General features: G+C 37.7%; 1 protein-coding gene and 1 pseudogene across 21 annotated transcripts in view; one reads left to right on the top strand and one right to left on the bottom strand.

The window, feature by feature from the left end:
- LOC109562134 (protocadherin gamma-C4) overlaps positions 1-24,642 on the bottom strand; it is a 186,171-nt gene that overhangs the window by 34,682 nt on the left and 126,847 nt on the right. The window lies entirely within an intron of this gene.
- LOC109560790 (large ribosomal subunit protein uL6 pseudogene) lies at positions 3,997-23,250 on the top strand (annotated as a pseudogene).

Here is a 24,642-nt window from a genome sequence, read left to right as displayed (position 1 = left end):
TATCAAACATTTGCCCCCATTCACAACTTAACTGACATTCTGGTGTTCAAAAACTAGCTTTTAAAAGCTGAAATAGTTTTCCCTTTAACAATAAATCCCATAGTTTTCCTAAGACCTCTTCATTAGCCAACAAAACCCTCCTTTTCATACTGTTCATGGGGTTCTCAAGGCAAGAATACTGAAGTGGTTTGCCATTCCATTCTCCAACCAGTCTATCCTAAAGGAAATCAGTCCTGAATATTCACTGGAAGGACTGATGTTGAAGATGAAACTCCAATACTTTGGCCACCTGATGTGAAGAACTGATTCATTTGAAAAGACCCTGATGCTGGGAAAGATTAAGGGCAGGAGGAGACTCAATGGACATGAGTTTGAGTAAACTCAGGGAGTTGGTGATAGACAGGGAGGCCTGGTGTGCTGCAGTCCACAGGGTCACAAAGAGTCAGACACGATTGAGCAACAGAACTGAACCCTCCTTGGATCCACTGTTCACAGTAGCCAGAGTGATGTTCTTAAATTTTTAATTGGATCAGAAGATTCTCCAGCTCACAGCTCCTCAGGAGCATCTTTTGCCTAGTATCCAAGTTCTCAAGCTTTCCCCTGGATATTCTATTACGCTGCTGTGTGGTCAGCAACGAAGCTCTCCACGCAGGCTGCTCTTCTACCAGGAAAGTTTTTTTTTTCCTTTCCTTCCCTTTGGTTATTTCTACTGATCTTTCAGGTCTCAGTTTAAATGTAATTTCCTAATAGAGGTCTTCTCTTCGACCCTAGTTAAAATCAGGATCCTTTGTTATGCTCCCTCAGACAACCTTATATTTTCCTTTGTTGAATATAGAACAATTTAAAATTTTATAATTCTATAGTGCTTAAGAATAATGCCTGCTTCTCCCACTAAGAAGTGACTAAATAAAGCTGCAAAAAGGCAGAGACCATGCCTGTTTTGATTATCATTTACTTCCTCAGTGACTAGCACAGCAGGCACTTAATGCTTCATTTTTTCCAGCTTTATGGAAGTATAATTGATCAAATTATATGAATTTAAAAGGGGTACAACATGATTTAATATATATATATATATATTGTGAGATGATCAACACAATATAGTTAACACATCCACCACCTCATCTAGTTACAATGTGTGTGGTAAGAACACTTAAGATTTACTCTTAACAAATTTCAAGTTACACTACAATATTGTTAACTATAGTCACCACATTGTACATCAGATTCCACAAATTATTCATTTTATAACTAAAAATTTTACCCTTTGACCAACATTTCCCCATACTTAATGCTAATCAATATAGTAATCTTTATGCTAATGGTAATCATAAAAAGCAGTAAAGATTATATATATTCATTTGTGTGTATCCATTTTCCCTAGGAGAGAACATTTTTGGAAGATACAGTCTCTGCCTTTAAAGCTACCAGTGGCCCTAATTAAACTGTTTAACTTAATGATTTGAAAGAGAAAACATAGTTTGCCAAAGAGCCAAGTAAGGTGTGGTCACGTAACTCACACTGGACAAAAAACTTGCTGTCACCTACATCCAGTGAAAATGGAAGTACTAGTGTACAGGATCGATAGAATTTTCCAGTCTCCATCTTTTTTTCCTCTCTGTTTTATGATTCCAAGAGAGCCTCTGATCAACAAGATGCAGCAAACAATTTTAAAATAGAAAGTGAATATATTACAGTGGTCAAGAGTATGCCTTAGTGTCAAAAAAGACTCAAGTTCCAATACTGCATATTATACTTAGTAGCGCTATAACCATGAAGCCTTTATTTTTTTTATTTTATTTATGTATTTTTGGCTGTGCTGGGTATTTGTTGCTGCACAGGTTTTTACTCTAGTTGTGGCAAGAAGGGGCTACTCTCTAGTTGCAGTGTGAGGCCTTGTCATTGGGGTGGCCTCTCCTGTTGAACAGCACAGGCTTCAGGGCATGCAAGCTTCCGTAGTTGTGGCTCCCCAGCTCTGGAGCACAGGCGCAGTAGTTGTGGTGCATGGGCTTAGTTGCTCCGTGGCATGTGGGATCCTCCCAGATCAGGGATCCAACCCCGTGTATTCTCCACTGGTAGGTAGATTTTTTACCCCTGAGCCACCAGGGAAGTCCTGAAGCTTTTATTTTTAATTTTTATCTATAAAATGGGTATAACAATAGTACTCCCTGACACATCACAGCTATATCAATCTTTTCTTTTTTAAGAATAAAGATTACAAATTATATTCTATTATATCTTTATTAATATTTACTTTTTGGCCACACAATGCAGCATGTGGGATCTTAGTTCCCCCACAACGGATGGAACCCACAGCCCCTGCATTGGAAGTGGAAAGTCTTAACCACTGGACTGCCAGGGAAGTCCTCTCAATCTTTTGTGTTAATCTTTTCACAACTCTGTACTTATCATAGAGCTCACATGGACGATCAGTGATTTTAGCAATTTAATATAGTTACAAAACCAACACGACAATCCAGTTTTAGAATACTGCCGTCAACCCCCAAAATCCTTTATGCCTGTCTGCAGTCAATTCTTGTTCCCATCCAAAGCTTCAGATAGCCACTGATCTACTTATTATATAGTTTTGCTTTCTCTAGAAATTTCACACACAAAAAAGGAATTATAGATGAAATACCAAGTCACACACATCAAAATGACCATGATTAAAAAGTCTACAGGACTTCCCTGGTGGTCCAGTGGTTAAGAATCTGCCTGGCAATGCAGGGCACACAGGTTCAACCTCTGGTCTGGGGGGATCCCAAAAACCAAGGAGCAACTAAGCCCAAGCACTGCAATGACTGAGTCTGTGCTCTAGAGCCAGTGCTCTGCAACAAGAGAAGCCATCACAACGAGAAGCCCACGCACTGCAAAGACGACCCAGAGAAGCCATAAATAAATAAATTTTTAAAAAAGTCTACAAATAACACACTGTTGGCAGGAATGTAAGTTGGTGTAGCCACTATGGAAAACAGTAAAGAGATTTCTCAGAAAATTAAAACTGTGAACATCATGACCCAGCAATTCCACTCCTGGGCATATATTCAGACAAAACTAAATTTAAAAGATACAGCAGCACTATTCACAATAGTCAAGACATGCAAACAACCTAAATGTCCATCGACAGAAGAATGGATAAAGAAGATGTGGTACATATATACAATAGAATATTACTCGGCCATAAAAAAGAACACAGTAATGTCATCTGCAGCAACAGGGATGCAACTAGAAATTTTCATAATAATTGAAGTAAGTCAGAGAAAAACAAATACCCTATGATGTCACTTTATGTGGAATCTACAATGCAGCACAAATGGGACTTTTCTGGTGGTCTAGTGGTTAAGACTCTGCACTCCCAATGCAAGGGACATGAGTTTGATCCCTGATTGGGGAACTAAGATCTCACATATCAAATAAAAACAAATAAAAAATAAGACATGAATGAACTTATCTACAAAGCAGAAACAGACTTGCAGACATAGAGAGCAGACTAGCCGTTGCCAAGGGGGAGGGAGGAGGGATAGGGACCATCTGGAGTTTGGGGTTGGCAGATGCAAACTACTACATTTAGAATGGATCAACAATAAGGTCCTATGTGTACATCACAGGGAACTATATCCAATCTCCTGAGACAAACCATAATAAAAAAGAATACAAAAAAGAATGTATACGTGTAAAACTGAGTCACTCTGCTATGCACAGAAATGAACACAACACTGCAAATCAACTACACTGCAATAGAAAAACAAATGCACAGCCTTTGTATCTGGCTTCTTTCACTTAGCATAGTGTCAAACCCAACTATTAACCACAGCCTCAAAAAATGTTTTCTCTCCAACTTTCCTCATCTAATAAGGGCCACTTCTAGTCAGAAATTCTCGGGTCACCCTGGAAGCCCCATCAGCAGTCACAGGATGGACAGCCAGCCAGCCATGGCGATCTTTGAGCAGCTGGACTACATCATCAATGAGCCTTCTCCCAAGCTGCCCAACAGGCATGTTCACCCAGGACTTTCAGGAATTTGTAAATAAATGCCTGATTAAGAACCCAACTGAGCTAGCAGACCTGAAGATGCTCATGAACCACGCCTTGACCAAGTGGTCTGAGGTGGAAGATGTGGATTTTGCTGGCCGGTTGCCCGTAGAACACTGCGGTTGAACCAGTCCAGCACGCCCACACAAACTGCAACGTGTCGATACTCCTGTTATTGCTACCACCACCCACCCAGCCCACCCTGGCCCACCTCTCCTGCCACTTTCCTTTGGGCCACACATGTGGCCCTTGGATCCCCGGAGGCCAAGGCCACTGTACTGTCTTCTCAGAACCTGCTTCCTTAGGTTTAAGGGTGTGTGGGGGCGGGGGGGGGGGGAAGAGGGAAAGAAAAAGCAAACATGCCCCCCAAAAATAAATTCTCAGGTCATTCTTGGGACTTCCCTGGTGGTCCAATGCTTGAGAATCTGTATTGCAACACAGGGGAAGTGGATTCAATCCCTGGCCCAGGAACTAAAATCCCACATGCTACCAGGCAACTCAGCCCACTTGCCACAACTAGAGAACGCCCTCAGGGCTCAAGGAAGACACATGCAGGCAAAGAAAAAAAAAAAAAAATTCTCAGGTCATTCTTAACATCTTTCTCTATATTCCTACATTTATTCATTACCAGTTCATGTCAATCCTTACTACCTCCAAACTATACTTTGAATATATTGATTACTTTCCCCTTTACCACCACCACCTTAAATGCTGTCAGCTTCCCCTCTGGTCTTCTTACTTCCTCTTTCACTTTCCCTAAACTCCATTTCACATGTGGAAACCTAAAGAATCTTTCAAAAATATCTATTAAATTATATACTCTCCTTACTAAATACATTGCTTGGTACCAGGACTGGCTACATAATTTGCAGGACCAGTGCAAAATGAAAACAAGGGAACTCCTTGTTTAAAAATTACTACAGGAGGAAAGTGCAACTACCTGTTGAACCACCACTGACAGGAGGGTACTAGAACCCACCAAAAAAAGATACTGCACATCCAAAGACAAAGAAGATGCTGCAGCCAGATGATAGGAGGGGCACAATCACGATAAAATCAAATCCCATACCCCGTCAGTGGGTGACCCACAAATTGGAGAAAAATAATACCAAAGAAGTTCTCCCATTGTTGTGTAGGTTCTGAACCCCATGTCAGGCTTCCCAGCCTGGGGATCCCCAGGGAATCTGGCTTTGAAGGCCAATGGGATTTGATTATAGGACTTTCACAGGACTGGGGGAAACACAGACTCCAATCTCGGAGGGTACAAACAAAATCTTGCATGCAACAAGACCCATAGGAGAGGAGCAGTGACTCCACAGAAGACAAAACCAAAACTACCTCTAGTGTTGGAGGGTCTCCTGTGGAAGCGTGGACTGGCAGGGGCTCACCACAGGGTTGGGGTATAGGCAGCATCAGGCTGGGAAAGTCCCCCTTGGCATAAACCCTCTTGGAGTTCACCATTAACCCAACCATAGAGCCTGCAGACCCCAGGGCTGGGTCGCCTCAGGCCAAACAACCAACAGCGAGGGAGTGCAACCCCATCCATCAGCAGATAATTGGATTAAAGCTTTACTGAGCAAAGCCCTGTCCACCAGAGCAAGACCCCGTTTTTCCCATTGCCAGTCCCTCCCATCAGGAAGCTTACACAAGCCTCTTAGCCTCATCCATCAGAGGGCAGACAGAAGAAGCAAGAAGCACAGTCCCGCAGCAACTAAAAGAAAAGCCATATTACAGAAAGTTGATCACAATGGAAAAGCACAAAGTTATGTCCCAGATGAAGGGACAAGACAAAACCCCAGAAAAACGAAATAAAGTAGAGACACACAACCTTCCAGAAAAAGAACTCAGAATATTGTTAGTAAAGATGATTCAGGATCTCAGGAAAACAATGGGGAAGATGTTTACCAAAGACCTATAAGAACTAAAGAACAAATAAACAGAGATGAACAATACACTAAAAGGAATCAATAGCAGAATAACTGAGGCAGAAGAATGCATAAATGACCTAGAGAACAGGATGGTGGAAATCACTGCCATATAACAGAATACAGAAAATAGGATGAAAAGAAATGAAGACAGCCTAAGAGACTGCTGGGACAACATTAAACATATCAACATTCACATTATAGGAGTCCCAGAAGGAGAAGAAAGAAAGGACCTGAGAAAACATTTGAAGAGATAATAGCTGAAAACTTCCCTAACATGGGAATTGGGCTTCCCTGATAGGTCAGTTGGTAAAGAATCCACCTGCAATGCAGGAGACCCAGGTTCAATTCCTGGGTCGGGAAGATCCCCTGTAGAAGGGATAGGCTACCCACTCCAGTATTCTTGGGCTTCCCTTGTGTCTCAGCTGATAAAGAATCCACCTGCAATGCATGAGATCTGGGTTCAATCCCTGGGTTGGGAAGATCCCCTGGAGAAGAGAAAAGCTACCCACTCGGTATTCTGGCCTGGAGAATTCCACACACTGTACAGTCCATGGGGTCACAAAGAGTTGGACATGACTAAGCGACTTTCAATTTCCCTAACATGGGAAAGGAAATAGTCAACCAAGTCCAGGAAGCATAGAGAATCCCAAGCAGTATAAACCCAAGGAGGAACACACCAAGACATACAGTAATCAAACTGACAAAAATTAAAGACAAAGATAAAATATTAAAAGCAACAACAACAAAAAGACAAATAACATACAAGGAAACTTCCATCAGGCTATCAGCTGATTTTTCAACAGAAACTCTACAAGCCAGAAGGGAATGGCATGATATATTGAAAGTAATGAAAGGGAAGAACCTAAAACCAAGAACACGCTACCCAGCAAGACTCTCATTCACATATGATGGAGAAATAAAAAACTTTCCAGACAAGCAAAAGTCAAGAGAATTCAGCACCACCAAACCAGCTTTTACAATGAATGCTAAAGGAACTTCTCTAGGCAGGAAACACAAAAGAAGGAAAAGACCTACAGAGAATAAACCCCAAACAATTAAGAAAATGGTAATAGGATCTACATATGGATAATTACCTTAAATGTAAATAGATTAAACACACCAACCAAAAGACATAGACTGGCTGGTGGATGAAAACGTGCATGTATGCACTCCACTAACCATATCACTGCTTGACCCCCCCCCAAATTGTATGTAATTATTTTATATTGTTAGGTTAATCATGTTCCCATTATGACCTGCAATTTAATTATCTTTTATTTTTTGTCTGACAATTGTGAAAACTGATAAACATCTTTCACTATTATGATTATGTAACTATTACTCACATAATACCACTGTATCATGATTGGTGAAAAGAAAAATAAAAGAACCCTATAACACCAAAACTACTATTTAATAGCAAAACCTGTAATCACTTTAAAATCCAGATGCATACCAGAATTATCTTGAAATTTTTTGAAAAATGTAAATGCCCAGGTATTGCTTTTTCTCCAGAGCTCCAGATATGTTTCTAATGAGCAGCCATGTTTAAAAACAACTGGACGATATGATGATCTTTAACTTTTTTTTTTTTGATCTTTAACTTTTATCTAGTTTGTTTCACTTTTTCTATTTCATATTCAGTATTCAGTGCTACCATTTCATTTAGCTTATGTTTTCCAATTTCTCCATCTCTTTTTTATGCTCTTTTTCAAGCCTCTATCAAGATGCAGTAGAAAAGCTTTTGTATACACATATATAAATAATATGTATAATATATGTATTTTAGAAAATTTATTAATTTTTGCCTAACAAAAATTTATGACATTTTGAATCCACTTGTTTGACTTAGTATAAGTAGAATGCTAGATTTCTAATTTTAAAAGATATATAACAAGCAACAAAAGTTTACTATATAGCATAGGGAAATATAGTCAATATCTTGTAATAACCTATAAAGGAAAGTAATTTCAAAAATAATATATGTGTCAAGAATCACCTTGCTGTGCACCTGAAACATTGTAAGTCAACTATACTTCAATAAAATAGATATATTAAGAAAAAAGATTACTACAGGGCTTCCCTGGTGGTCCAATGGTTGAGAATCAACCTGCCAATGTAGGGAACATGAGTTCAATCCCTGGTCCAGGGAGATTCTACACGCGGGGGTGGAGGCGGGGGAGCTTAGTTGACCCCACAACTAAGTACCACAACTACTGAGCCCGTGCTCTGCAACAGAAGCCACTGCAGTAAGAAGCCCAAGCACCGCAGCAAAGAGTAACGGCTCACTGTGACTAGAGAAGGCCCATGTACAAAAGGATCCAGTGCAGTCAAAAAATATAATAAAAAATGTTTTAATTAAAAATAAAATTTACTACAGTTTCAAAATGTTGACAGCAGAGCATTAAACCAAATGCTGGGCTCTTCAAAGGATGGGGACCAGTATGACTGCACAATTCACATTTCCATGAAAATGGCCTTGCCTGGCACAGAGAAGTATTGCCTAGTATTACGTTTTAAAATATTAGGTAACTACCTAATATTATTTACTCTAAAAGGATCAATATCAGAAAAACTTATGGTACTATTAAATTAATGAATTCAAGGAAAAACATAGGTATTATCCTCTAAAAACCCAAATATTATCTAGTAATCTTTTTTTTTTTTTTTTTTTTTTTTTACTATTAACCCTCATAGTCAACAAAAGAGTCTGAAATGCAGCACTTGGGCGTGATCTCAAAAATTACTAAATGGTCTCTGTTTGTTTCCAAGGCAAACCATTCAACATTACAGTAATCCAAGTTTACGCCCCAACCACTAATGCCGAAGAAACTGAAGTTGAATGCTTCTATGAAGACCTACAAGACCTCCTAGAACTAACACCAAAAGATGTCCTTTTCATCACAGGAGACGAATGCAAAAGTAGGAAGTCAAGAGATACCTGGAATAACAGGCAAGTTTGGCCTTGGAGTACAAAATGAAGCAGGGCAAAGGCTAACAGTTTTGCCAAGAGCATGCACTGGTCATAGCAAACACTCTCTTCCAAAAACGGAAGAAATGACTCTACACATGGACATCAGATGGTCATACCAAAATCAGATTGATTATATTCTTTGCAGCCAAAGCTCCACAGGATCAGCAAAAAAAAGACCAAGAGCTGACTGTGGTTCAGATCATGAGCTCCTTATTGCAAAATTCAGGCTTAAATTGAAGAAGGTAGGGAAAACCACTTGATCATTCTGGTATGACCTAAATCAAATCCCTTATGATTATACAGTGGAAGTGACAAATAGATTCAAGGGTTTAGATCTGATAGACAGAGTGACTGAAGAACTATGGACAGAGATTTGTAACATTGTACAGCAGGTGGTGACCAAAACCATTTCCAAAATTAAGAAATGCAACAAGGCAAAATGGTTGTCTGAGGAGGCCTTACAAATAGCCGAGAAAAGTGAAGCGAAAGGTAGAGAAAAGAAAAGATATACGCATCTGAATGCAGAGTTCCAGAGAATAGTAAGGAGAGATAAAAAGGCATTCTTAAGTGAACAATGCAAAGAAATAGAGGAAAACAACAGAATGGGAAAGACTAGAGATGTCTTCAAGAAAATTAGAGATAGCAAGGGGACATTTCATACAAAGATGGGCACAATAAAGGTCAGAAATGATATGGACCTAAAATAGAAGCAAAAGAGATTAAGAAGAGGTGGCAAGACTACACAGAAGAACTGTACAAAAAAGGTCTTAATGACCTGGATAACCACGATGGTGTGGTCACTCACCTCAAGCCAGACATCCTGCAGTGTGAAGTCAAGTGGGCCTTAGGAAGGATTACTATGAACAAAACTAGTGGAGGTGATGGAATACTAGCTGAGCTAATTCAAATCCTAAAAGATGATGCTGTGAACATGCTGCCCTTAGAATGCAAGCAAATTTGGAAAACTCAGCAGTGACCACAGGACTGGAAAATGTCAGTTTTCATCCCAATCCCAAAGAAGAGCAATGCCAAAGAATGCTCAAACTACTGCACGATCTTGCTCATTTCACATGCTAGCAAGGTAATGCTCAAAATCCTTCAAGCTAGGCTTCAACTGTATGTGAACTGAGAATTTCCATATGTACAAGTGGGGTTTAGAAAAGGCAGAGGAACCACAGATCAATTTGCCAACAATTTGGGTCATAGAAAAAGCGAGAGAAATCCAGAAAAACATCTACTTCCACTTCAGTGACTATACTGAAACCTTTGACTGTGTGGATCACAACAATCTAGAAAATTCTTAAGAGACGGGAATAAGAGACCACCTTACCTGCCTCCTGAGAAACCTGTAACCAGGTCAAGAGGCAACAGTTAGAACCAGACATGGAACAACAGACTGGTTCAAAATTGGGAAAGGATTACATCAAGGCTGTATATTGTCACCCTGCTTATTGAACTTATATGCAGAGTACATCATGTGAAATGCTGGACTGGATGAATCACAAGATGAAAGAAAGATTGCCAAGAGAAATATCAATAACCTCAGATATGCAGATGATACCACCCTTATGGCAGAAAGTGAAAAGGAACTAAAAGGCCTCTTGATGAAGGTGAAAAAGATGAGTGAAAAACTGGCTTACAGCTCAACATTCAAAAAACTAAGATCAGAGCATTCAGTCCCATCACTTCATGGCAAATAGATGGGGAAACATGGAAATCATGACAGACTTTGTTTTCTTGGCCTCCAAAATCACTGCAGATGGTGATTGCAGCCATGAAATTAAAAGATGTTTGCTCCTTGGAAGAAAAGCTATGACAAACCTAGACAGCATATTAAAAGCAGAGACATCACTTTGCCAACAAAAGTCTGTCTAGTCAAAGCCATAGTTTTTCCAGTAGTCATGTATAGATGTGAAAGTTGGAACCATAAAGAAGGCTGACTGCTGAAGAATTGATGCTTTCAAATTGTGGAGCTGGAGAAGACTCCTGAGAGTCCCCTGGACTGCAAGGAGATCAAACCAGTCAATCCTAAAGGAAATCAACCTGAATATTCATTGGAAGGACTGTTGCTGAAGCTCCAATACTGTGGCCATCTGATGAAAAAAGCCAACTCATTGGAAAAGACCCTGATGCCGGGAAAAACTGAGGGCAGGAGGAGAAGGGGGTGATAGAGGAGGGGATGGTTGGATGGCATCACCAACTCAATGGACATGAGTCTGAGCAAACTCGGGGAGACAGTGAAGGACAGGGAAGCCTGGCGTGCTGCAGTCCATGGGACTGCAAAGAGTCGGAACATGACTTAGCAACTGAACAACAACAATCTTTTTTTTTTTTAATGATTGCCACAATCAATTTAATTTTTTTAAAGATTTTTTTGGTTATGGACCATTTTAAAAGTTTATTGAATTTGTTTCAATAATGCTTCTTTTTTATATTTTAGTTTTTTTGCCCCTGGGCCTTCCCTGGTGGCTCAGATGGTAAAGAATCTGCATGCAATGTGGGAGACCTGGGTTCCATCCCTGAGTTAGGAAGATTCCCTAGAGAAGGGAATGGCTACCCACTCCAGTATCCTGGCCTGAAGAATTCCACGGACAGAGGAGCCTGGCAGGCTACAATCCATGGCGTGGCAAAGAGCTGGACACAAATGAGCAATTTTCACTTTTTGCCCCTGAGGCATGTGGGACCTTAACTCTCTGACCAAGGATTGAACACGGCCCCCCTGCACTGGAAGGCAAAGTCTTAATCACTGGACCATCTAGTAATCTTTGAATTCAATCTAATTTGCCTATTTGAGGAACATCCTCAAAGTCAAATTAAGGGATAATTTAAGGAGCAATTATGTAAGAACAGATAATCAACAGATCAACATGTATCACAATTCGGACAGGTGGGATATTCAAGGATTTGGAGGAAGCTGAATGGTTTAGCCTTAATATTTCTGTGATGTTCATCTGAAGTTTATGTGAAAAATATTTTGCATATTTGATTTGAAAAGATGATCTATGAACCTTAAGAATAAGAAAGTATTTCATTAATAGTTTGGAACTACGACCAGTGATTTAGAAATCAAAGTTTAAGGGAAAACAAACAGGTCTACCTCTCCTTCAATTTGAATGACCTTCTCTTCTAGTCTTGATCAATTAGTACGATTACTGTTTATTATACCACAGAACTTAAATGTGCCAGGAAATTTGTCCACATGAAAATATCCCAAGAGGACTTACGTCTCTTTAGAGAGATGAGATTTGTTTAATTTTCCCCCAGTATGCTAGTATGTTGTTACCAAAATTATTACACATTTTTTGAAACAGGTAGTCTTGTATGAGTTATTTTTTCTAAACCAAGTAATTGACTTAAATATATATTGATAACTGAGTGAGAAAGAAGTGTAACTTTCTGATCTTTAAAACTTTCTGGCAATACAGAAGCTTAGTACATAATTAAGATGTAGTCTCAAATCACTGAGACATGTATGAAGTTTTTATTTTTATTTTTTTATGTATGAAGTTTTTAATAAAAAGTACTGGGAAACTGGATAGCCATTTAGGGGAGGAAAAAAAGATAAAATTAGTTCCATACCTCAGCACACACAAGAATAAAGTCCATATAGATCAAGGATCTAAATGTACAAACAAAAACATACAAGTACTAAAAGAAAACTAATGGATTTTTCTATAACCTGAGTGTGGACAAAGCTTTCTAACTATTACTGAAAACCTAAATGCATATAGGAAAAGACTAACTCATTTGATTACATAAAAATGCAGGGGGGAAATGTTCCTATACAAAAATACCATAAACAAAATTGAAAGAAAATGACATACTGGGAGAAAATATTTACAACTTATTTCTTGGGCAAAGGGCTAATATTGCTAAACGTATAAATAACTTTTTAAAAATTTAGGACAAAACACTCAAAAAATTCAAAATAGAAAAATGAGATGAAAAAATGAGCACACAATTTTTAAAAGAAATAAACTGCCTCTTAAACATATGAAAAGGTATTTAACTTCAACAGTAATGAGACCTATTCTAATCAAAGTGATTTTGAGATTTAAAAAAACTGATTAGATTAGCAAAAATTAAAAAGGTTGGCAACATTCTGTAGATGAGGCTAGGAAAAATAAGCATTCTCATCTACTGGAATGCAAAATGGTACAATCTGTATGTAGGGAAATAGTTATATCTAACAGAATCACATATGTACTTACCCTATGACTTAGCAATTACAGTGTTAGAAATTTACCCTAAATATACACCTCAAAAATTATGAAAATACATATGCACCAGGTTATTCATTACAGTGTTATTTATAACTGCAAAAAGACTGGAAACTACTTAAATGGAAAACCTTAGTTGGTTGAATAGACTATGATACAAACAAATACAATCGAGTTTTGTGAAGCGACAAAAAAAGATCTTTGTAAAATGATATAGAATGACTTCCAGAATATATTGTTAATGCAAAAAGCAAAGTGAAAAGCTCTTCTTCTGACAATGTGGAACTAGTTATATGACTTTAAGCAAATAGAAAATTTATAAAAATATGTAGAAAAATGCCTTTAGACATTGGCACAAAAGGAGTGCAAGACTGAGAGAAGGGAAGCATTGAAATGAGCCCCAGAACCCTTTTTTTTTTTTTTTAACCTGGAGGCAATTTTCAGAGGGAAAATGACTGAAAAAGATAAACAGCTCTTCAGGATGCTGTGGGAAAATATCAAGTGGCCTAATATAAGTGAAGTCTGAGTTCTCTAATTTTGTATGTGTGTGTGGGGGCGGGGAGGGGCAGATAAATAGTATTTGAATATAGCCCCAAACTTCCTAAATTCAAAGGAAATTATAGACCCACAGAATCAAGAAGTAGGATTAAATACACCACAAAAAATTCACTATAAAGAAAACACAATAAAGAAAAACACACCAAGGTTCATCAAAATCAAATTTCTGAAATCCATTGATAAAGAGAGTAATTTAGAAGCAGCCAGTGGAAATTAAAGAGAACAAACAAAAGAAAGATCTGCATCAAAAATAGACTCTGCATCAAAAATAGTGCAAGGCAGAAGAAAGAGGAACTATATCTTTAAAGTATTAAAAGAAATAAATTGGCAACACAGAATTCTATATCCACCAAAAGTACTTTACAAAAATGAAGGTGAAATAAAGATTTTTTTCAAATAAAAACCCGGAAAATCTGCAACCAGATCTATACTGCAGGAAACATTAAAGGAAGTTCTTTAGTCAAAAGAAAAAGTGACACCACTGGAAACATGGATCTGTGTAAGGAATCAATGACAGAAATGATAAAAATGCAAGTTGCATATTAAAGACTTTTCATTTTTAAATTTCTTTAAAAGATAATTATTTAAAGCAAAAATAACAGTGTGGGGCTCAAAATAGTGCAGCAGTAAAACATAGGGCAACAATGGTACCAATAAAAGAAAAGGAGGGAAATGGAAGTATACTGTTACACTGGCATAATATTACTCAAATTCTATTTTATTTATTTACATAAGTTAAAGATGTATAGTGTAAACCTTAGAAAAACACTTGAACATCAAGGAGGATACCAAATAAAGTAGTGTCTGAGACAAAACAGAATACTAAACAATAATATAAAAGAAGACAGGAAACAATCAAAGAAAGAATTAACTAACTGGCAAAAAGCACCAATTACTGCCATCCCACCTGCTATATCAGGAACATGTACAGGGCTGCCATACCTGCCACACACATCAAGGGGATAACAGCCAGCACACACTGAGAAAAGCAGCAGCAAGCATCCAGACTAAAAGCAGCCCCTCAATCCTGGACAAAATGGTGGAGCAGAAGAACTCAAACTCGCCTTCTCTCATGTAAACACCAAAATCACAAACAACTGCTGAACAACCGTCGACAGAAAAGGCTGAATCTACCAAAAAAGAGTTTTTACATCCAAAGACAAAGAAGCCACAACAAAATGTTAGGAGGGGCACTTTCAAGAAATCCTACAGGGAGTCCTCTCGGTGGCCTAGAGGTTAGGATTTGGTGCTTTCACTTCTGTGGCCTGGGTTCAATCCCTAGTCAAGGAACTGAGATCCCATAAACTGCATGACACTACCAAAAAAAAAGAAATCCCATACTGGCCAGCTGGGCGATCCACAAACTAAAAAAAAAAAGAAAAAAAGACTGTATTGCAGAGGATCACCCAAAGGAGTGAGAGTTCTAATCTCCACATGAGGCTCCCCAGTCTGAGGGTCTGGGATCGGGAGGAGGAGCCTCCAGAGCATTTGGTTTTGAAGGACAGCAGGGCTTCACAGGACTGAGGGAAACAGATTCCACTCTTGTGGATGCACACAGATACGACACGCACAGGGACCCAGCACAAAGCAGTGACTCCACAGAAGACTGGGCTAGACCTACCCATAGATACTGGAACCTATCCATAGATATTAGAAGGTCTCCTGGGGAGGTGGGGTTGGCTTTGGCTCACTGTTGGGGTAAGAGCACTGGTGGCAGAGGCCCCAGGAAATACTGATTGGCATGGACTCCCCCAGAGGTTGCTATTTTGGCACCAAGAGCTGACCAACAGCCTAAAAGCTCCAGTGCTGGGATGCCTCGGGCCAAACAACCAGCTGGGGGGAACACAGCCCCATCAGCAGCAGCTCAGGCTCCTGAGCTCATAGCCACTGCTAAACACACCCCCTGACACAGCCCTTCCCACCACAGAGACAAGACCCACCTCTCCCCACCATGGGGCAGACACCAGAAGTAAGAGGAACTATGATCCTGCAGCCTGTGGAAAGAAGACAACCACAGAAAGTTAGACAAAATGAGATAACAGAGAAGTATGTTCCAGATGAAGGAACAAAATAAAACCCCAGAAGAACTAAGTGAAGTACAGATAGGCAGTCTAATTGAGAAAGAATTCAGAGCAATGACAGTAAAGATGATCCAAGATCTCAGAAGAAGAATGGACTCATAGACTGAGAAAACACAAGAAATTTTTAATAGAGTTCAGTTCAGTTCAGTCGCTCAGTCGCGTCCGACTTTTTGCGACCCCATGAATCAGAAGATCTAAAAAACAAACAAAATGAGATAAACAATACAATAACTGAAATTTAAAAAAAAATACACTAGAAGGAATCAACAGAAGAATACATGAAGCAGAGGAACGAATAAGTGATCTGAAAGATAGATGGTTAGAAATCACTGCCATGGAACAGAATAAAGAAAAAACAATGAAAAGAAATGAGGACAGTCTCAGAAACCTCTGAGATAACATTAAACACACCAACATTCACATTATAGGAGTCTCAGAAGGAAAAGAGACAAAGGGTCCAAGAAAATAGTTGAAGAGACTCTAAGCTGAAAACTTCCTTGACATGGGAAAGGAGACACTCACTCAAGTCCAGGAAGAACAGAGAGTCCCATACAGCATACACCCAAGGAGGAACATGCCAAGACACATATTGATCAAACTCACAAAAATTAAAGACAACGGGAAAATATTAAAAGCAACAAGGGAAAACCAACAAATAACATACAAGGGAACTCCCATTAGGTTATCCGTTGATTTTTCAGCAGAAACTCTGCAGGCCAGAAGGAAGTGGCACGATATATTTAAAGTAATAAAAAGGAAAAATACTGTAACCAGAATACTCCACCCAGCAGGACTCTTCTTCAGACCTGACAAGAGAAATCAAAAACTTCACAGACAGCAAAAGCTGACAGAATTTAGCACCAGCAAATAAGCTTTACAACACATGCTAAAGGCACTTCTCTCAGTGGAAAAGAAAAGGCCACAAATAGAAACAAGAAAATTGAAGAATGGGAAAGCAGCTTACTGATAAAGGCAAGCATACATGAAATGAAGGAAATCATCCACACATATGATTATCAAAACCAGCAATCAGAAATAAAATATATTTGAAGAAATAATGTTGAAGGATGAAAAAAAAAAGCAATCATGAGAAAAGGAGAGGATAAATGCAGGATATTAGAAATGCATTTTAAATTAAGAGACCAGCAACTTAAAACAATCTCGTGTGTGTGTGTCTATAAATACACACAGACTGCTATATCAAAACCCATGGATACATGTACCCTAATGTTCACTGCAGCACTATTTACAATAACCAGGACATAGAAACAACCTCAAGGTCCACTGGTGGAAGAATGGATAAGGAAGATGTGGTATGGAATATGAGTCATAAAAAATTAAATAATGCCATTTGCAGCAACATGGATGGACCTAGAGATTATCATACTAAGGTAAATCTGAAAAAGATAAATATCATATAATTTATATGTGGAATCTAAAAAAAAATGATACAGATGAACTTACATTCAAAACAGAAACAGACTCACAGAGTTCAAAAACAAGTTTAGGATTACCAAAAGGGAAACGTGGGAGGGATGAATCAGGAGTTGGGATTGACATATACACAGTACTATATATAAAAGAGATAATCAACAAGGTTGTACCATATAGCACAGGAAAATCTACTAAAAATTCTTTAATAACCTACAGGGGGAAAGAATCTGAAAAAGAATGGATATATGTATAACTGAATCAGCTGTACTACCCGAAACTAATACAACAGGGAAAATCAACTGTAATCCAATATAAAAGTTTTTTAAAGTTTCATAAGGAAAAAAAACAATAAATAGAGGACAAAATAAAGACCACAATGACAGACATAATCATATCAATATTACATTAAATGAAACTAATCTTATTACATTAAATGGAACTAATCTTAACATACCAACTAAAGATCAGTGATGGATAAAAAAAGCTCACTATGTCCTTCTACAGAAAAAACACTTTATATAAAAAGAATGGAAAAAGATATACTATGCAATGCTAACTATAAGAAAACTTGAGTGGCTATGAGAAAAAAGTAGACCTTAAAACAGTGTGTGTTAACAGAGATAAACTGAGACATTTCAAAATGACAAAAAGGACAATGTATCAAGTATCAAGAAAATTTTAAAATCTCATTTGTCTATCTACCCAGAGAAAATTAAAAGGGACAAAGACAGCCATTACATAATAAGAGGATCAGTCCACCAAGAAGACACAGCCATCCTAAATGTGTATGTACCAAACCAAAAAACTTCAAAACACATGAAGCAGAAACTTGTAACTGAAAGGTAAAATAGACAAATTCACCAAAATATATGTAGAGACTTCAACAATTTGACAACTGATGGAACTGCTAACAAGAACATATAGGTAAACAATTGATAAAGTTCTTTTTCAACAATTGTTAGGATTACTAACTAGGATATTGAAAAAGTGAATAACATCATCAACTAACAGAGTCTAATTGACACTAACAGAACATTCCACTCTAAAACAGAATACATATTCTATTCAAGTACCCATGGAACATTCTGATCATATCCAGGACCTTAAAACAAAGCTCAACAATTTAAAAAGATTTGAAATCACTCATAATATATGCTTTGAACACCCTGGAATTAAACTAAAATTCAGTAACAGAAAGTCAATAGGAAAATCAGACATTTGGATGTAAAACACAGTTCTGAATAATCCATGGGTTAAAGAGTAAGTCTCAAATAAAATTTAAAAATTTACTGACTGAATGAAAATGAAAATACAACATATCAGAATTTATAGGGTGCATAAAGCATTGCTGAGAGGGAACTATACAGCACTAAAATAAAGATAAAAATTCTCAAATCAATAACCTATAATCTCAGGTCAAGAAATGAGAAAAAGAGCTAAATAAACACAAAGCAAACAAAGCAAAAAATACTAAATTCAATAGCAAAAATCAATCAAATTGAACTCCAAGGTACGTATCCAAGATCAATTAAAACATGTATTCATACAAAGCTTTGTAGCAGATGTTCACAGCAACATTTTTCACAATAGCCCCAAACTGGAATCAACTCAAATATCCATCAATGGATAAATGGATGAACAGAATGTGGTATATCCATACAATGAAATACTATTCACAATAAAAGGAATAAAGTGTTGATACATACTACAATATGGATGGACCTCAAAAATATTATGCCAAGTAAAAAAAGCCAACACACACAAAAAACTACATATTTTGAGACTTCTTTTGTCAGTCCAGCAGTCAAGACTCTGCACTTCTACTGCAGGGAGCACAGGTTCAATCCCTGGTTGAGGAACTAAGATCCCACATGCCACATGGTGCGTGCAGTGTGGGAGTGAGAATTCACTGCCAACAGACACAAGGGAAATGTTCTCAAACTGGATAGTGCAGATGGCTGTACAGCAGTACAAAGTACTAAAACTGGTCTAACTTGTCACCCTCAAAATGAGTGAGGTTTATGATATGTAAATTATATCTCAATAGAACTGTTTTAAAAGAAAAATATACATCAATAGAACTGAAAATAGAAAAATTGAGAAATTTGATGGCACAAAAAGCTGGTTATTTGAAAATCAATAAAATTGGTAAACAAAACTGACAAACTCTAGCAAGACCAATATCCACAATGAAACAATGGGTATCACTACAGACCTCACAGACATTAAAAAGAAAATAAGGGGATATTACGAACAACTGTTTACACATAAACTTGACAATCTGGATGAGATGGACCAATTACTCAAAACTAAAAGATGCCACAAGCTACCCAGTATAATATCAGTTCAGTTCAGTCGCTCAGTTATGTCCAACTCTTTGCGACCCTATAAATCACAGCATGTTGGATTATCTAAATAGTTCTATAGCTAGTAGAGAAACTGAATTCAGAGCTTAAAATTCCCCAAAAGAAATCTCTAGGCCCAGATGGTTGTACTGGAGAATTCTACCAAATTTTTTTTTAAATTTTATCTTTATTTTGGTAAGACATTTCAGATTCCCTTGGATCACAGCATACCAATAAGCAAAATATACCCTTACTGATTCACTACACATCAAGTCCCAAATTCCCAATCCTAGGAAAGCAAGCTGCAGAATACAAGTGCTGATAACAACTATAGGTAGCATTTGAAACAAAAATAAAAAAGCTTTCACCACTTAAGTCAAATGAGGCTTTAATCAAAAAGAGACAATTCCACAGGGCATCTTTTTTCAACAGTAATTAATTCATTCAAGTCTGATTCAAGCTCAACTGACAGTGTTATGTTTGAAGCAATTGAGAAAAGGCAATCAACGTATAAGTGGTATAATACAGTATGTACTAGATTTTGGGGCAATCTCCAACTGCATTCAATTTTTAGACCTTGTTTTGGAGTCTAATTAAACAAGAAGTAGAGCTTTGACCCCATTTGGAGGAATGCAATGAAATTGCTCAGTCTTGGCACAAAGTCATGTTGCAGTATCGATGCTCTTTAATCAACTTGTCCCACACTAACTGATTCTCCAACAGCATACTTTCTCCAGCTACAACTTTGAAGAACACACAATTTTGGGGTTTTTTTCTAATTTTATTTTTTTTTAATTTTTTAACTTTACAATATTGTATTGGTTTTGCCATATATCAACATCAATCTGCCACAGGTATACACGTGTTCCCCATCCTGAACCCTCCTCCCTCCTCCCTCCCCATACCATCCCTCTGGGTCGTCCCAGTGCACCAGCCCCAAGCATCCAGTATCGTGCATCGAACCTGGACTGGTGACTTGTTTCATATATAATATTATACATGTTTCAATGCCATTCTCCCAAATCATCCCACCCTCTCCCTCTCCCACAGAGTCCAAAAGACTGTTCTATACATCAGTGTCTCTTTTGCTGTCTCGTATACAGGGTTATTGTTACCATCTTTCTAAATTCCATATATTTGTGTTAGTATACTGTATTGGTGTTTTTCTTTCTGGCTTACTTCACTCTGTATAATAGGCTCCAGAAGAAAATTCTGTACTTCCAGTTTTAAAAAGTAGACAATCTATGGAGGCAACCATTTATATATCTGAGTATACACACTGATACTTCATGTTGTAAGAGAAGCTTTGATTTCAGAAGCATCATTTCATGAACATAGCATCAAGTATTTACACAATACATGTTTCATACAACATAATTTTAGAAACTTCAAGTAGCACAAAATTATAAAATTTTTTATCAAATTCAAGTTTCCAGTGATCTTAAAAAACAAAAGGCAGATTACAACTGCTTTTGTTCAACTGAAATATCCAGTCATGGTTATTATCTAGAAAATGCTAAAGTTATGTGAAAAAATATAGTCAAAGAAATGATTTTCAACCCTTTAAATATGCACAGCTAAACAGAAAATAAGAGGTTTGTCTCGCATGAGTAATTACGTCAAGGTGCTTTACAATCCTCAGCTGCTATTAGACACTATTTCAGGTTTTACATAATTTCCACAATCTTAATGCCACTACTTTCATTCAGATAAAATAAATGACCTTTTGAAGTCATTGACATCAGAAATGACACTTACGGACAAGAATGATAACTAGAAGCTGGGGAAAAACAGGTCTTTAGCAGTTTCTCTCCAAGTATGAGGAAAGCCATATAATCAATATACAATAGATATAATAGTTTAATGGGCATATTGTCTGACTTTTCTGTTTTCCTCTTAGCCACACACACACACAAACCAAATCTCTGCTCAAAGCAGGCACACTTGAGCATGCTATAGGGTCTGCATATGATTTTCCCTAATTTCCTAACCATCCAGACCCTGAAATCCAAGTATTTCAATGAAAACTCTTCTCTCATTTGCATGAAGTCTGAGTCACTTTAAGTAACCCACACTAAAATTCTACCAAATTTTTAAAGAAGAGTGGACATGAATTCTGCCTAGTCTCTGAGAAAACAGAAAACACTCTCCATTTCCTTTAATGAAGTAACTATTACCCTGATATCAAAAGCAAACAAAGAAAGCACAAAAGAGAAAACTACAAAACAATACTCCTCGTGAATACAGGTACAAAAACTCTTTAAAAATTATTAGAAAATAGAATTCAGCAATATGTCAAAAGAACTACACTTCATGACCAAGTGGAGTTTATTTCAGGGATGCAAGGCTGAGTCAATATTTGAGTTAATATAATTCACTTTATCAATAGGCCAAAGAAGAAAAACCACATGATCATACACACTGATGCAGAAAAAGCATGTGACAAAATTTAATACCCGTTTATGGGAAAAAACACCCCAAGAAAGCAAGGAATAGGGGAGCTCTTCCTCGAGTAATAAAGAGCAACCACACAAACCTAAAACAAATACTATACTTAAAAGGCTAAATTCCCCCCGGTAAGACAAAGATGTCTGTCATTATTTTTTAACATACTAGAAGTTCTAGATAGACAGTGCAGTAGGCTAGAAAAAGAAAGAAAAGACATACAGATGGAAACAAAGAAGTAATACTGTGCTTCTTGCAGATAATATGATTGTCTACATAGGAAAATTCCAAAGAATCTACAAGAAAACTCCTAGAACCAGAAAGTGACTTCAGCAAGGCTGTAGGATACAAGATCAACATATAAAAATGTATTCTATTTCTATATACTATCATTGAACACGTGGAACTGAAATTAAAAACCTGACACCAGTTAACAACTATTCAAAAAGTAAAATTCTTAGGAATAACTAACAGAATATGCACAGAACTTGTAGGCTGAAACTTTTTAAACACTGATGAGCTCTTTGCCGCATCTACTGCGAGAACGAAGACCATTCTCAGCAACCAGACTGTCGACATCCCAGAAAATGTCGACATTAACTTGAAGGGACGGACAGTTATTGTGAAGGGCCCCAGAGGCACCCTGCGGAGGGACTTCAATCACATCAATGTAGAACTCAGTCTCCTTGGAAAGAAAAAGAAGAGGCTCCATGTTGACAAATGGTGGGGAAACAGAAAGGAACTGGCCACTGTTCGCACAATCTGTAGTCAAGTACAGAACATGATCAAGAGTGTTACACTGGGTTTCCGTTACAAGATGAGGTCGGTGTATGCCCACTTCCCCATCAACGTTGTTATTCAGGAGAATGGTTCTCTTGTGGAAATCCGAAATTTTTGGGGTGAAAAATACATATGCAGGGTTCGAATGAGGCCAGGGGTTGCCTGTTCAGTATCTCAAGCCCAGAAAGATGAGTTGATTCTTGAAGGAAATGACATTGAACTTGTGTCAAATTCAGCTGCTTTGATTCAGCAAGCCACCACAGTTAAAAACAAGGATATCAGAAAATTTTTGGATGGTATCTATGTTTCTGAAAAAGGAACAGTTCAGCAGGCTGATGAATAAGATCTCAGTGATCCTGCTGCAGAAACAACAAGATAGATGGTTCTATGGACTCAGTTGTGATGTTTTAAAGAGACAATAAAAACTCTTAATTTGAGGAAAAAAAAAAAAAACACTGATGAAAGAAATCAGAGTAAACAAATGGAGAGAAAGACACACAGTATTTATGGACTGGAAGACTCAGTAAAGATGTCAGTTCCCCCCACTTTAAGTTGTGACTCCTATCAAAATACAAGCAAATGTTTTTTGTAACATAGACAAGCATATCCCAAAATTATATGTAAAGGCACAGGCCCTAGAATAGCTAAAACAATCTTGAAAAAGAAGGTGGAGAAATTAATCTAACCCACTTTAAGACTTATAAAATAGTCACAGTAATCAAGACACACAGTTCAATGAAACGAAATAGAGAACTGAGAAACAGACCTACAAAAGTAAGGCCAATTTTTTTTTTTAAGCCATAAAGATTTATTGGCTCACATAACTCAAGTCCAGGAGTAAGTAGGTGTCATGATTAGTTTGATCCAGAGGCATAAATACGTCACAAAGACCAATTTCTTTCCTTCCTCTATTTAACATACAGTGGTATTCTTCATGGTGTAACTTCACACTAAGGCTGCCTGCCTCCTCTGTGGTCTTAACATGGTTCCTACCAACTCTTTCATTCTTCCATTTCCTGAGGAATAAAAGACATCTTTCTTAAATCCCAGCATACCCCTCCCTTCAACTTTGTTTGGCCAAGTGGTTTGTTTTTGTTTTGGCTCCGAGGCTTGTGAGATCTTAGTTCCTGACCAGGGATTGAACCTGGGCCACAGTGGTGAAAGCACTGGATCCCAGGAAAGTCCCAAGGTCAAGTGTTCTTTGACAAAGGCGCAAGAGATTCAATGTAGTCTTTTCAACAAATGGTACTGAGACCAATGGTCATGCATAGTTTAAAAAACTGACTCTCAGCAATTCCCTGGTGGTCCAGGGGTTAGGATTCCATGCTTCCACTGAAGCGGGTATGGGTTCCATCCCTGTTTGGGGAACTAAGATCCCAGAAACCACATAGCTTGACCAAAAAAGAAAAGAATGGATTTTCAATCTAAAAGACAGAATATGTTTTTCATTTCTTGTATAAATACCTAAATGCCTATGTTAGAGAAAAACATAGGAGAAAAAAATCTTCAGGACTTAGGGTATGTGAACAGTTCTTAGATATGACACCAAAAGTATGATCCATAAGATAAATTGCACATCATTAAAATTTCAAACTTTTGCTTTAGGAAGAGACTAGGAAGAAGATGAAAAAATAAGCTATAGGCTGGAAGACACTATTTCCAAATCATGTATCTGACAAAAGTTCATATCTAGAATATAAAAATAATTCTCAAAATTCAACAGTAATAAAAATATCCAAATAGAAAATTGGCAAAACACAAAAACAGGCTTCTCACTAAATTGATGGCAAATATGCATATGAAAAGATTATTATTAGCCAATACAGAAATTAAAACCAAGAAATA

This window comes from Bos indicus, chromosome 7 (assembly GCF_029378745.1).
Source record: "Bos indicus isolate NIAB-ARS_2022 breed Sahiwal x Tharparkar chromosome 7, NIAB-ARS_B.indTharparkar_mat_pri_1.0, whole genome shotgun sequence".
Taxonomy (NCBI): domain Eukaryota; kingdom Metazoa; phylum Chordata; class Mammalia; order Artiodactyla; family Bovidae; genus Bos; species Bos indicus.
Note: the sequence above shows the minus strand (reverse complement) of the source record. Positions and strands in the feature narration are given on the sequence as shown.